The sequence below is a fragment of the Musca autumnalis genome, unplaced genomic scaffold (genome assembly GCF_047663935.1).
Source record: "Musca autumnalis isolate F117 unplaced genomic scaffold, ASM4766393v1 scaffold_3, whole genome shotgun sequence".
Classification (NCBI taxonomy): Eukaryota; Metazoa; Arthropoda; class Insecta; order Diptera; family Muscidae; genus Musca; species Musca autumnalis.
The window spans coordinates 146,516,574-146,532,083 of record NW_027411866.1 but is presented as its reverse complement, the minus strand read 5'-3'; the positions used below and the strand labels follow the sequence as shown (position 1 = coordinate 146,532,083).

Here is a 15,510-nt window from a genome sequence, read left to right as displayed (position 1 = left end):
AATGTTGTGTACGGTCAAAAAGACGCTGGTCTGAATCGATGAATGAAAGCTCACATTGTCATGGTGCACAATGATTCGTCTTCTATAGATTGTTTTTCGAATTTCTACAAACAAATTGTAGAGTACCACTCACAATTAACCGTCCTACGTTCCTCATGCCGTTTAGTCGCCACATGGTCAGTTTGGCGTCTTCTCTCTTCACACTGTAAAATTTTTTCCAACCGTACATCAAGTTCCAAGAAGGTCTATATCGGGCAACATCTTCGGGTACCTCCCTCAGTTTAAGAGCTCTTTAAAATTGTTTATAGAACTAGTGCTTGTGATTCTGATTACGATATCATTTTTTATGGGCAAGTCATTGCTTCCGAACCAAATGCGGTTTTTTTGCAAGAGTTGGCAAAACTGACTGATACTTTTCCACTCGTTTTACTTGTTATTCTACAGTCTTAATTAATCCAGAACAGTTTGTTTGCTTTTAAACATTGCCGCCAGTTATAATTATGAAACAATTCTTCCATATATGCACATCTATTATGTCCACATTCCGGCACAAGTTGTCAATATTCTGCATTAACAAGTGACATAATATGCAAATCTTTATATTAATTGCTTCTTCTAAAAAACATTTTGCCACAATTTACATACCTCGCTGACGTATTTCAAGATTACTGACTACAATTTAACACCAATTAATTTTGCAAGCCTCATCTCATCGATGCGGCGGCCACAATTTAACACCATCGAAGATTACGAATTACGAAACAGATTGCTGCTGTAACTATTTAAACTAATTTGAATACGATGTCAATTAAAAAACAATTTATGTGGTGTCGTTGAAAGTATAAATAACAATTAAACCGAATACCGAATGACCAAAGTATGCTACGACGTCGCGAAGACGGACGACATCGGTCGCATCGAATCAAAAGCCATAAAATAAATTTACATTTTATATCTATAAAATCGAAGAGTGCTACTGGTGTCTAGTTGAGAAGACATCGAATCTGTAATTTAATCGAGATCAAGAATTCAACAAAACGACCAAAGAAACTGGTTTCGACAATGTTAATCTTAAACTAAATAAAGACATTAATATAAATATTTAAATAATGGACATGGATTCAAAGATTTTAATCGTGTATTCTTAATATGTATTCGATTGTTTCGATTTTCATTAAATGTTTTACTAAAGACAAAACTATACGTTTACTTCGGCCTAAATATTGCAATGTACCGCCTCACATTAAGCAACTAAATCAATCTGTGTATAAGAGTGTTTATCACTCGTTTTCCATTTCTTCACGTTTAACTACATTTTAAAAAATACCAATTAAAATATTCAAAAACAATAAGCAACTTCTGGTTTTCTTTCAGTTACTATTTGTTTACTAGCAAGCACATCAAATGTGAAGAAAAATCTTTGAATCTTTAGCACGAGCTATCCAGTTTCCCCCCGCGACTTAACCCAAATAGGAAATAAACATTAAAACAGCCAACGCTGTAATTGCTAAACATTTCTTTAATTTTCACATTTATTGTTGTGTGTCTCTCTTCTCTCCCTGCCTGTTTTCTTTGTTTTGTGGGCGTTGAACTTGGAGGGAGATGGAATTAAGGCCGTCAGGCAATGCCACATTTAACTGCATCATTAATTTTTGCTTTCCTTTTTTTGTTTCTTTGGATTAGGGAGAAAAGATACCCGCTTAATAGTTATTATTTGTTATTTATTTAAGTGTGTTGAAATTACCAGTTCAGTTAGTGGAAATTGTAGTACTGAATAGGTGATGATATCTCTTATTAATGGTTCAATGGCAAACGAAAGACTTAAATAACAAACATAGCCTAGAGGAAAATTTGTTACCTATAGGTGAAGGTTTAGTTTCAACATTGATATTTGGTAGTGTTTAGTTTATTTCTTAGAAAATATAAATAAATGGTGTTTTCTCCGAAATATCCAAAACATTACAATAAATGAACTGTGCAAGCATAAAACTGTAATAAACTGGAGGCCTATTAGGTTTAAGATAACAAAAATAATTAATTTGGTTTAAATATACGAGAGTTTTTAGGTGTTTTGGGTTGAATTCGCATTTAAACGACTTCATCAGTCACACTTATTCTTGATCTCGAATCGTCATAAAATTGGGGAAGGGTTCTTTGTTTCAATACAAAGAACTAAGAGAACTGATGAGTCCAAGTGGTGTTGGACGAAACTAGTCTTCTCTGCCATCCCCAAAAGTAATCAATTTTAACTACATCCCACTTTAAACTCGTTGTTTTTTAAATTTGAAAACAACAAATATGAGATTAAGTTCGACTTACATACAAATAGTAAATAACAAAAATAACTTTGTTAACATGTTCTGCAAAAACTTCCAAAGCGTCAAAGAAAATTTAAAAATTAAAAAGAATTCTCTGTAACGAATAATAGAATTCTATGTGACGTTTTATAAAAATAAGTAAAAAAGTATCAGTCGGCTTTGCCGACAGAAATATTCTTTCAGCCTATGCGAATTAAAACTTTCATATATTGACAATATCGAATAGAAAGATAGATAACTTAGACCATTCGGACCACTACGTCAGGAGGAATGTACTTGCCCACGCAAATAGTGCCTCCAGGACTTGTATAATGTAATTTTCCAAACGATCTTCGAACAGATCCTAACAGATCCCAAACTGCCCAAAAACAAAAATTTTTATTTTTTGTGGGGGAGGTATCCTAATGAGATGGCCGATATGTAACATTTTCGAAGTTTAACTACGTTTAAGATATATCGAACAATTTAAAATAAATAATAATAATTGCATTGTGGGGGAGTAGGCATCTAAAGGGGTGGACCGATAAGAACAATCTTCGAACATTATCTAAGATTCGGGGTTTTTACAGTTTGCGGGCCATTTTATCAGGTATGGTCGGGGTTGGCCATAAAAAAATTGAATCACGATAAAAATTGCAAAGAGAACAACTCTTTGCCGAAAATCAAAACGATTCGAGAGCAGGCCTTAAATTGCGCTTTTCCGAAATTTTGTGTGGGAGGTACCCGTAGGATTTGACATATATAGTCCATATTCGAACTTGATCTATTTTTTGTAGAATTTTTACGACGTGCAAAGTATGAACCAAATTGGATACTCCCTTCAAGAGTTATCATGCTCACAATTTTTCTGATCATTTTTGAGCCTTTGTCGGGGAGGTACCTGAAGGAGTGGACCAATATGGCCCATCTTCGAACTTATACTAAGTTTGGACAAAATATTACGAAAGCCAAATTTTGGACATAATCGGTTGATACGTTCGAGAGGTATCTTGCGTTCAGCCACTACACATTGTGGTCGTACGTGGTTTTTGCAGCTTTCGGGCCATTTTATCAGCAAGTATGGACTTGCCCCTGAAAAAACTTGTAGATTCGTTAATGGCACAGTGCATAGAAATTGTTGCAAAAATAATCAGAGCGATACGAAAGCAGGTCCTAAAATGAACTTTTCCGAAATTTTGTGTGAGAAGTACCCGAAGGAGTGAATCGATAGAGTTCATATTTGAACTTCACCTATGTCTGTTAGAAATTTCACAATGTGCAAAGTATAAAACAAATCGGTTATTCCCTTCAAGAATTATCGCACGCACAATTTTCCGAACATTTTCCAACTTTTGTGGGGGAGGTACCTGAAGGAGTGGACCAATATGGCCCATCTACGAACGTATACTAAGTTTAGACAAAATATTACGAAGGCCAGGCAGAGAGATAGATGGACGGACATGGCTAAATCAATTCCAAATTGTCTGAAACGTATTTTACCCAAACATACTTGGGGTCTAAAACCATTATTTTGATGAGGCACATTTTGCTCGCATGAAAGTGTATATAATACCCTCTTCGTTAGCATAACGGCTGAGGATATAATAAAAAATTAAATTTTAATTTTGACTTTTAATGGATATTTAATAAATTCCCTCTTTTAAAAACAAAATTATTAGGTTCATAATAAGCCCACAAATGATTCCTTTCTGAGCTAGAGTCCACCGCTTTAATAAAAATGGTGTAGACTAACATTTGACACCAAAGTATTTGATATTTTTCAACAACAAAATTTACTGAACCTTTATTGTAAAAGAATATATTAACAAGTAAAAAAGTATCAGTCGGCTTTGCCGACAGAGATATACCCTCAGCCTGTGTATATTGAAAAAATTATTTCCTAAAAAATGTATGTATTTAGGGGAATGGAAAGGAATGGATCGACATTGACCATTATGGAAGTGGATCTCCAGCCATTACATATGGTGCCTATGGGGTTTTTACACCTTTGGGCTGTTTGCTCAAGAAGTATGGACTTGCCCCTGAAAAAAAAATTTACCATCGTAATTGAGGCAGCGAATGCAAGTTGCTTCAACAAAAATCAAAGTGATTCGATATCAGGTCATAAAGTAAACTTATCCGAAATTTTGTGTGGGAGGTACCGGGTGGAGTGGACAAATATAGTCCATATTTGAACCTGATCTAGTATATCTGGTAGATATATTAGGATATGTAAAGTATGGACCAATTCGGGCACTCCCTTCAAGAGTTTTGAACTTTTGTGGGGGAGGTACCTGAAGGAGCGGACCGATATGGCTTATCTTCGAACTTAAACTATGTTTGGACAAAATATTACTAAGGCCAAATGTTGGACCGAATCGGCAGATCCGTTCTAGAGTTATCTTGCGCTCCAACCACTACACTCGGTGTCATAGGGGTTTTTTTAACTTTCATGCTATTTTCTCAGGAAGTATGGACTTGCCCCTAATAAAACTTGTACCGTCTTATGGGGAGCAGTGAATACAAGTTGCTAAAATAAAAATCAAAGCGATTCGAGAGATGGCCCTAAACTGAACTTTTCCGAAATTTTGTGTGGGAGGTACCCGAAGGAGTGGACCGATTGAGTCCATATTGAAACCTTATCTAAGTCTGGTACACATTTCAGGATGTGCAAAGTATGGACCAAATTGGTTACTCCCTTCAAGAGTTATCGTGAGCACAAATTTTCCGAACATTTTCGAACTTTTGTGGGGGAAGTACCGGAAGGAGTGGACCGATATAACCCATCTTCGAACTTAAACTAAGTTTGGACAACATATTACGAAAGCCAAATTTTGGACCAAATCGGTTTTCCGTTCGAGAGTAATCGTGCGCACCAGCCAGCCAGACAGACCGACGGACGAACGGACATTGCTGAAACTATTATTTCGATGAGGCACATTTTTGGTCGTATTAAAGTGTAAATACCCTCTTTAGCCTAAAGGCTGAGGGTATAAAAATTAAAAATTTATTTTTTTCTCCACCTTAAACTTAACGGTGTTTACCTCAAAATTTTAGTCTCCGAATTCCACTCTTTGTCACAGTGAAATGTCTTTTACATACAAAACAATCACATCACATGGCTTGAAACACGTTTGGCCATATAGGGCTGTCGAAAGCAGAATTATAGTAGTTTATACTTGCCATAAGGATATTATGGTATTTTTTCTCTCATGATTTGTCTCTGGAGAAACGATTGTTAATTTACCAGTTTGAAAGCAGTATTGGTATGGTCTACTGGATACTATCTTATATGCAAAGGAGAGGTAATGTATACCTTTGAAATTTGCTGTTTTCCTCTTGCCAGATGTTACCTGATTTATGCACCATACTATCAGCGAGTCCACTTCGACAATTAAAAAAAACTTGGATGGTAACCCAAAAACATATTCGGAAATTACTACGGATATGATTTCGGCTGCACTGCATATGAGTTTGACTACGGCAAAGTGTTTAGTCGGAAACATTCAGAAGTAGGCAATTTTTGAGCGTCAGTGGCTGGTAGATACGCTAATTTGCCACTCTCTTACAGGGTAACAAGTAAGAACGGCGTTAAATTCGGCCAGGCCGATCTTGTTATACCCTCCACCACGAGTTGTATTGAAGTAAAATGGAACAATTAGTTTCCTAAAGGCTAAATACCGAATTTCAGCATGTTCGGTAAAACAATGTGGATAACCTTCAAAATACCGAAATTCTGGAGGTGCTTTTCCATGGCGGCTATACCAAGACGTCGATCTATACCTACAAATTTATGGCGGAAGACTCAAAGTAGAATAAATACCACATTTCCGATATTTCGGTAAAACCTTCAAAATACCGAAAATAAAGAGGTACGCTTCGATGAGGGATATAGGAACCCGCGAACATATACTGATAATTCTCTTCTGGAATATTCTATAACCACAGGAAAGACTAAATAACAAATTTCAGTCTTTCTGTGGGATACTAACGTCACAACCGTCAGAATTACGAAAATCGGGAGGTACCGTTCTATGTGGGCTATATCGAAACGTGGACCACGAATTTCAGTCAGAAAGGTTTTTCCCTCCAACAAAGACTAAATACCAGATTACAGACATTTCGGTGGGTTGCTGTGGCCACAACCTTCAAATTAACGAAAATCGGGATTATAACACCATTTGCATACCTGATGTTTTAAATCCCTAACTTTTGAAGATCCTAATAATACCGTACGTCCCCTAAGTTTGCGTCATGAAGCTTACAATTTGTACATCTATAAATAATCATGGGCCACATCCCATAGACGAAGAGAGTCGTACAAACCAGTCTCCACTGATCTTCCTTTAACGTGTACATGTGAGATATACCCTCAGCCTATGTGAATTGAAACTTTTATCTACGGACAGATCGAATGTATTTAAGGCCTTTTCAGAATTTTGTGGCACTTTTTGGACATTTGAACTTGCCGACAAAAATGTGGATTAGGATTAAAGTTCAAAAGTTTTGGATCGACATAGTGCATTACGGAAATGGATCTTATTTTGAGACTCATATCTTTTCGATAGATATCGCGAACACTAGTCATTTCAGTGGGTTATCGTACACCTTTTGGATCAGTATGCCAGGAAGCATGGATTTGTACACGGAAAACATACATGGCTGTAAAGATAAAAAGGATCTCCGAACAGACCCTAAACTGCACTTGGACACAAATGTTGAACTTTTGTGAGGGAGGTATCCTAAAGAGAGCACCGATATGGGCCATTTTAGAAGTTAAAATAAGTTTGCACAAAATATGACGAAGGCCTTTTGGACCAAATCGGTTTATCAGTTCAGCTCTACATATGGTAGCATAGGGGTTGTTTACAACTTTCGGGCTGTTTTCCCGAGAAGTATGGACTTGCCACTGACAAAAGGTTTACCGTTGTAATGAGACAGCGATTGCAAGTTGCTTCAACAGAAATCAAAGTTAGTCAAGAGCAGGTTTAAAGTGAATTTATCCGAAATTTTGTGTGGGAGGTACCTGAAGGAATGGTCAAATATAGTCCATATTCAAACCTGATCTATACCTGGTAAATATATTAGCATACGTAAAGTATGGACAAAATCGGTCCTTCCTTTCAAGAGTTACCGTGCGCACAATTTTTCGTGAATATTTTTGAAATTTTGTGGGGGAGGTACCTGAAGGAGTGAACCGATATGGCTTATCTTAGAACTTAAACTAAGTTTGGACAAAATATTATCAAGGACAAATTTTGGATCGAATAGGCAGATCCGTTCGAGAGTTATCTTGCGCTCCAACCACTACACACGGTGTCATAGGGGTTTTTGAACCTTTCAGGCTATTTTATCAAAAAGTATGGTTTTGCCCCTGATGAAACTTGTACCGCCATATGGGGGCCGTGAGTACAAGATGTTACAACAAAAATCAAAATGATTCGAGAGCAGGTCCTAAACTGAACTTTTCCGAATTTTTGTGTGGGAGGTACCCGAAGGCGTAGACCGATTGAATTCATATTGGAACCTCATCTAAGTTTGGTAGAAATTTAACGATGTGCAAAGTATGGACCAAATCGGTAACTCCCATCAAGAGTTCGTCGGTGTCATGCTTAAGTGCTTCATACGCCATTTGCCTGTTTTGAGATAATCGCATTTTAATGTTTTGCATCACAACTGTGTGGAGGTGGCTAAAGCAAATATTTATATTTTTGACTTGAAATATTAATAATAGTGTATAGAACATATTTGCAACAATTTAGAGGAATATGTATTGGAATATAAAAGTTATAGAGATTTTTTAAAAAAAAAGAATTTTTGTCGATTTGTTCGATATCCGCACTTATGACACAAATGTGAAATATTGTAAATCACATGGAACAAAGTGACAAAAAATTTTTCCATCTTTGCCTCAATAAATTAAATACTTCTAAATCGAAAATTGATATTCTGATTTTTGAAATGTGTTTTTAAACTTGTAAGTTTTTAAAATATTAATTTCATAACTGAAAAAAGTTTATGCTTTCCCGTCGAGGCGTAGATATCTCGGAAACTAGAGCAGATAAGAGAAAGCCGACTAGAAATTCAGAAAGAGCATACCGGAAAACCCCAGAAACCTCCTGTATCTCAAAAAGTCAAAAATGGCGTATGGAACACTTAAGCATGACACCGACGAGTTATCGTGCGCACAAATTTTCCGAACATTTTCGAACTTTTGTGGGGGAGGTACCGGAAGGAGTGGAATGATATAACCCATCTACGAACTGAAACTAAGTTTGGACAAAATATTGCGAAAGCCAAATTTTGGACCAAATCGGTTCATCTTTAAATGGAGAAAATTTAAAGACAAGTCATCCAATAATATTAATAGTTTTTATTAATATTCGTTATAATATATTAATATTAATAGTTTTTACCTAAATCAATCATTTATTCTAATAAAATGTTTTTTGGTTTTCGTTTTCAGATCTCTGGCAACAATCTCTAGGATATTAAATGTAAGTTATTTATATTAACTTTTCGAACTTTTCTGTTGATAATTTGGAACTTTCTTAATTAATTTTATTGCTTGAGCTATCATGCCCTATGGAGTTCTGTTGAAAATTGGACCAAGTCCCCACACACACATCTAATCAATATGCTAAGATCATTTCACTGGTTGTTATACAGCTATTCAGGCTTATCAGATGTAAGTGTGTAGACACAGATCGAGTTTGCATATCTTAAGTACTTTTGAATCTGTTTTCCTACTGAGATAATATAGTGAATGTCTCTAGAACAGCGATAGGCACCAACTATTTCTATTGCATACATTTGGGGTGTCATTAGCTGTGTTCCTTTACTTACCTGAGGTTACCATTTTTACCACTTGTTACCATTTTTAACCTGCAAAGCGTTCCTTAAACCCAAAAAGTGGCAAAACTGGGAGCAATTTTTAAAAGAGTGAGAGAGGAGAGAGAGCACATATGCCTTTCTCTTCTACCACTGGCTACCTGCAAAATTTCTGTTGGCAAAAAATGGTAGAACTGATTTTTCGACTTTTGTTTGACGATTATTTCACAATGAAGAAAAAACAGAAGAAAAAGTCGAACGCTGACAAAACTAAATTAAAAACTGTGAAATAAAAGACGAAAATTGATTTTTTATGTTTATTTTTGACATTGCTACCAGATCTACCATTTTTTCGTTCCCTTACTTTTCTGGTAAAAATGTTCATGAGAGAGCAATTTTGAGAAATTTTGACACTTTTTTCTTTTTCCAATGTTACCATTAAAAAGTAAAGGCACGTGTGCGCTCTCTGGTCTAACGCTGCTCTAGAATCAGTTTCAATACATCCTGAAGCTCTTGAATTGTTGCTGGCTTGTCTTAAAAAACCCAAAGAAAGACGTTCAACGGTCTCAATCTCTGTATCGTTTTATGGGGGCTTTATGATGGCGTGGACTATACCGACAAATGTAGAGCGGAAAGTTGAATACCCTAAATAAACAATACCAAATTTCAGCCATTTCTGTGAAATATTGAACCCACAACCTTCAAAATACCGAAAATCGGTAAGTACACTTCTATGGGGGCAATATGAAGGTGTGGAAAGTTTTGCACCCCAACGAAGAATAAATACCAAATTTCAGCCATTTTGGTAGAATACTGAGGCAACAAGCTTACCGAAAACTGAGATGTACTGTTCTATGGGGTCTATATGAAGGCGTGGACCTAGACCGACATATTTAGAGGGAAAAGTTAAATACCCTAAATGAAGACTAAATACGAAATTTCAGCTATTTCGATGGATTATTGTTGCCATAACCTCAAAAGACCGAAACTCGGGAGGTACCGTTCTATGAGGGCTATAGTAAGGCGTGGACCTGTACCGACACATTTCTGGGGGAAAGTTTTATAGCACCAACGAAAACTAAATACCAGATTTCAGCCATTTCGGAGGAATATTGAAGCCACAACCTATACCGACAAATTTCATATGGAAAGTTTTACACCACCAACGAAGACTAAATACCATATTTCAGCCATTTTGGAGGAATATTGAAGCCACAACCTTAAAAATACCGAAGCTAAAACCTTCAAAATAACGAAAATCGGGTGGTAAAGTTTTGTACCCCCAACAAAGACTTAGTACCAAATTTCAGCCATTTCGGTGTTATAATAAGGCTAAATCCTTCAAAATACCGTAAATCGGGTGTTACCGTTATATGGGAGCTTTATCAAAACGTGAACCGATATATCCCATTTGCAATATCAAACATCATAGGAGTAATAGAAACGTCTATACCAAATTATAAAGCCCTATCTTAAAGCTGCGAGCAGTATCTTGATTTCAACAGACGGACGGACAGGTTATATCGGCTTAGAATTTTCCATGATCAAGAATATATATTCTTTATAGGGTCTCCGAAGAATATTTCGATGTGTTACAAACGGAATGACCAATTTAATTATATACATATTATTATGAAATTAAATTATATACGAGGATCGTTTAGAAATAGGTATTGGTTAAATCAGATAATGTGGTCCTGATTACAACGACATGTGTTTCTTTCTGTGACTCTTTAGCTCGATTATACTTACATACTTAGCTGGCCCATTACAGAACATTTGTTCTATAAGCCGAACTAAGAAAAGATCTCCATTTCTCTCTGTTTATTGCTTCTCTTTCTGGAATATCGCGCCTTGTCATCTCTTCATCCACTTGTTTGCGTCATCTATTCTTTGGCCAGCCAATTCTGCGTGCACCGCCAAGCGGCTCATATTTATACGCCTTTTTAGCGTATTCATCATCGCTCATTCTTATGATATGGCCTAGCCAACGCAATCGTTGCATCTCAATACGTTTAACTATATTGATGTTGTTGTATAGCAGATACAGCTCGTGGTTCATGCGACGTCGCTATTCAACGTCAACGCAGATTGGTCCATAGATCTTTCGAAGAATTTTTCTCTCAAACACACCAAGCACTGCCTTATCTGCTTGCACAAGTACCCAGGCTTCGGAACCATACATCAGCACGGGTAGTATCAGTGTTTTGTAAAGCGTTATTTTTGTTTGACGAGATGTGTCTTTGTTTTTAAACTGCTTACTTAAGCCAAAGTAACATCTGTTAGCCAATACAATTCTTCCTTTTTATTTCACAACTGATGTCGTTAGTTGTGTGTACGGCTGTGCCGAGGTAGACGAAGTCTTTTACTATCTCAAAATTATAGCAACCAACGTCAACAGTTGGCCCGATCTCTATGGACGCATTGCGCGTCGACAACATCAACTTAGTCTTCCCGCCGTTTACCGCCAGACCCACGTTAGCAGATTCTCCTTCGACCTTCATAAAGGTATCTGTTACTTCTTTTACTGATCGTCCCATGATGTCTATATCATCAGCATAAGCAAGTAACATGTGATTAATGGTGTAGAATGTGCCACTTCTTTTGACGTTTGCTTCTCCAATAACCTTTTCCAGCAGGATGTTGAAGAGATCACACGAGAGGCTGTCTCCTTGCCTGAAACCTCTTTTGGTACACAATTCTTCGGAGAGGTTTTTTCCTATTTTAACTGTCAGTTAAAGTCATTTTACAAAGCCGAATGAGCTTTGCGGGGATACCAAATTCAGACATGGCCTGGAATACCTTTCAACGTAGCGGGCTATCGAAGGCTGCTTTATAATCGACAAAAAGTTGGTAGGTGTCGATCTGCATCACTTGGGTCTTCTCCAGGATTTGCCACATGGTAAATATCTGGTCAATGGTGGACATGCCAGGTCTAAAGCCGCATTGGTATGGTCCAATTATCTCGTTTACCATAGGCTTTAGTCGTTCGCACTATATCCCTGACACGATCTTTTGGGCAATAGGGAGTAGACTTATGCCCCTATAGTTAGAGTATACTGGGCACAGGATACTCAGGTTCCAATCGTCGGGTACTCGTTCTTTCTGCCAGATGGTGCTAACTAGCTGATGAATACACCTTATCAGCGTGTCGCCTCCGGTTTTGAACAGCTCGGCTGGTAAGCCATCGGCTCCTGCTGCCTTATCATTCTTCAGCCGATTTATTGCTGTCTTTACCTCATCTTGGATGGGCGGTATACATTCAATACCATCTTCTGGGATTGGGTCTATGGTATCTTCGTCGTCTTCGCTGCTATTGGATACCAACAGTTTCGAAAAATGTTCTTTCCATATCCTGAGCACACTATCTGTATCAGTTACCAAATTACCTTGCTGGTCTCTACAGGAGAATGTGCATGTACCAAAGCCATCAGTTTGATGCTTCACTCTTTGGTAGAATTTTCGGACTTCATTCTGGCTCCTGTACATCCCGATTTTTTCACACTCCCGCTTTTCCATCTAAAGAATGTTCCTTTTCGGACCATATGCAGATATTCTTTGATGTCTCTCTGGACAGAGGTCGCCAAATTCCTTATAGGAACCCACGAAGGACAAACTGGGACAAATATACGGAACTAACGAACTCGCAACTAACTCCTAATATTAGTACGGAAACAGTTGATGACCTCAATGGAACCGTTAAAAATCTCACTGATGTTCTTCTTCGTTGCCATAAGGAGTCCTGTCCACTAACATATCCTGGGAGGAAATCTCAACCGGTGTGGTGGAGCAAGGAGCTTGGCGAACTTAGGAAAAACACTAGACGACTGTATAACAGGGCGCATGAGACTAAACTCGATATTGATTGGGACTCCTATAAAGTGAGTTTCAATAAATATAAGAGTGAAATCAAGCGGGCAAAGAAAACATCTTGGGTTAACTTCTGTGAGTCGGTAGAAGGAGTTAACGACGCAGCTAGATTTCGACGACTACTCTCCAAGGACCCCAAATCCATTGGAAGTATCAAGAAACAAGATGGTGCGTGGACAGACTCCGCCACTGAGACTCTTGATCTCCTTGCGGAGACCCACTTCCCAGGCTGCAAGGATGAGGATACTGTCAACAACGAGCGTGACGACTTCCGAGTTCAGGAGCCTTTGGATTTGGTACTCATTGACAGGGTGGTCAACAGAAGTAGAATTAAGTGGGCGGTCAGCACTTTTAAGCCTTATAAGTCTCCTGGGCCGGATGGCATAACGCCGGCGATGCTACAATTTGCATCACCGACCTTATACCAAATCCTGGAGGAGATTTTTAGGGCGTGCTTGACTTTCTCTTTTATACCGGGGCTGTGGAAGGAGGTAAAGGTAACTTACATTCCCAAAGCGGGAAAACCTAGTCACTCTGCACCTAAAGACTACAGACCCATAAGCTTATCATCCTTTCTCCTTAAGACACTCGAAAGACTGATCGACCTGGAGATAAGGAGTCAGGTAGACACCGTCTCTATAAGCAACTCACAGCACGCCTATGTTAAAGGTAAATCTGTTGAGTCTGCCTTGCATGAGGTGGTCGGCTTCATTGAGAAAAACATGGAAGACTCAAACTTTACCTTGGCTGCCTTTCTAGATATAGAAGGAGCTTTTAACAATGTAAAACTTGAGTCCATTAATCTCTCACTGAAGAAAGTTAATGCACCTGAACCCCTAACGTGCTGGATTAATAATATGCTTAAAAGCAGGATTATAAATTCTAGCATTGGGGAGATAAAAATAAGGAAAACAGTGACTAGAGGCACCCCTCAAGGAGGTGTGCTCTCGCCATTACTGTGGCTCCTTGTTATAAACAATATTTTGATGGAGCTGGACAATCAAGGTATCAAAGTTGTTGCTTATGCCGATGACGTGGTACTGCTGATTTCCGGTAAATTTCCGTCAACCATTTCGGAGCTTATGCAAGGAGCACTATCAACTCTATCACGCTGGGCCAAGGCTAATGGCCTTGGGGTTAACCCAACGAAGACGGAACTGGTAATGTTCACAAGGAAGCGTAAGCTCGGCGCCTTTGTTCCACCAACACTGGATGGGGTGCAGCTCCAACTCTCCCCCGAAGCAAAGTACCTTGGCACAATCCTTGACTGTCAATTGCGATGGGATAGGAATGCTGAGGAGCGGGCGAAGAAGGGAATGATTGCACTTTATTCATGTAAGAACTCCATTGGGAAAAGCTGGGGACTAACTCCTTCGATTATACACTGGCTGTATAATACAGTGGTTAGACCCATCCTATCCTATGGTTCTCTCGTTTGGTGGCACTCATTGCTTCAAAAGTCAACATCCACTAAGCTCGATAAGGTACAAAGGGCCGCCGCAACTCTTATTACTGGAGCTACCAGGAGCACGCCACAGGCTGCACTGAACGCAATGCTGAACTTAAGACCATTGAGTATCAGCATTAAGTGTCAGGCAACCAGGAGTGCCCTGCGGCTTCATGAACAGGGTCTTTGGCGTGGTCGTACCTATGGGCATGGGTGTATCCTGAATGAATCAGGTATTTTTGTGAACCATTGTGGCAAAATAAGTGACTATATATCACCAGTCTTGAGATTTGACGATATAGAAGTCATTATACCTAGTAGAGACGACTGGAACCGCAGTAACCCCCCTCTGGGCGGTCTGGCTATATATACAGACGGCTCCAAGATGGAGGAAGGTACCGGTGCCGGTGTCTACTGTGAAAGTCTATCACTTGAACGCACATACAGGCTAGACAGCAACTGTAGTGTGTTCCAGGCTGAAATCTTCGCGATTTGGAAGGCGGCGGAATTGATTAAAGATCTGGATGCAGAAATCTTTGAACCGGTGACTATCTATGTGGATAGTCAAGCGGCTCTTAAAGCCATCAAATCCTGTAACATCAAATCCGACGTCGTCCTCAAGTGTAGAGCAGCTCTGGATGCGCTAACTAACGGCTTTCGGCTATGTTGGGTACCTGGACATCGTGACTACCAGGGTAATGAAAAAGCAGATGAATTAGCTAGACGAGGATCACAGTCCGCTGATCTAGCTATCACTGACTCTATCAAACCACCCATCTGTCACTTTTTCCAAAAAGTCGAAGCGTTCTCTGACGAAAGAGCCAGTGAATTGTGGCGCAATGAACCTAGGTGCATTGTGGCAAGATCCATATGGCCGTCTCTGTCAGCCAAAAGAACGAATTCGTTGTTGAACCTGAGCAAAGCGGAAGTGAAGGTAACGACGGGAGTCATCACTGGACACTGCTATGTCAGGGCCTTTACCATTAAATGGGATAGGGATGTTAATGACTACTGCAGACTCTGTGAGGATGAGGAGGAGTCGGAGTCGATCGAACACCTCCTGTG

The 15,510-nt window shown here is 38.8% G+C and overlaps 1 protein-coding gene across 4 annotated transcripts in view; it reads left to right on the top strand.

Moving 5' to 3' along the window:
* Positions 1-15,510, top strand: part of LOC141397879 (uncharacterized) — a 283,294-nt gene that overhangs the window by 121,462 nt on the left and 146,322 nt on the right. For all 4 annotated transcript variants that reach the window (XR_012411544.1, XM_073974708.1, XM_073974709.1 and 1 more), the window contains one exon: positions 8,764-8,794. The gene's annotated coding sequence lies outside the window, so the exon portion shown is untranslated. The remainder of the gene's footprint in view (positions 1-8,763; positions 8,795-15,510) is intronic.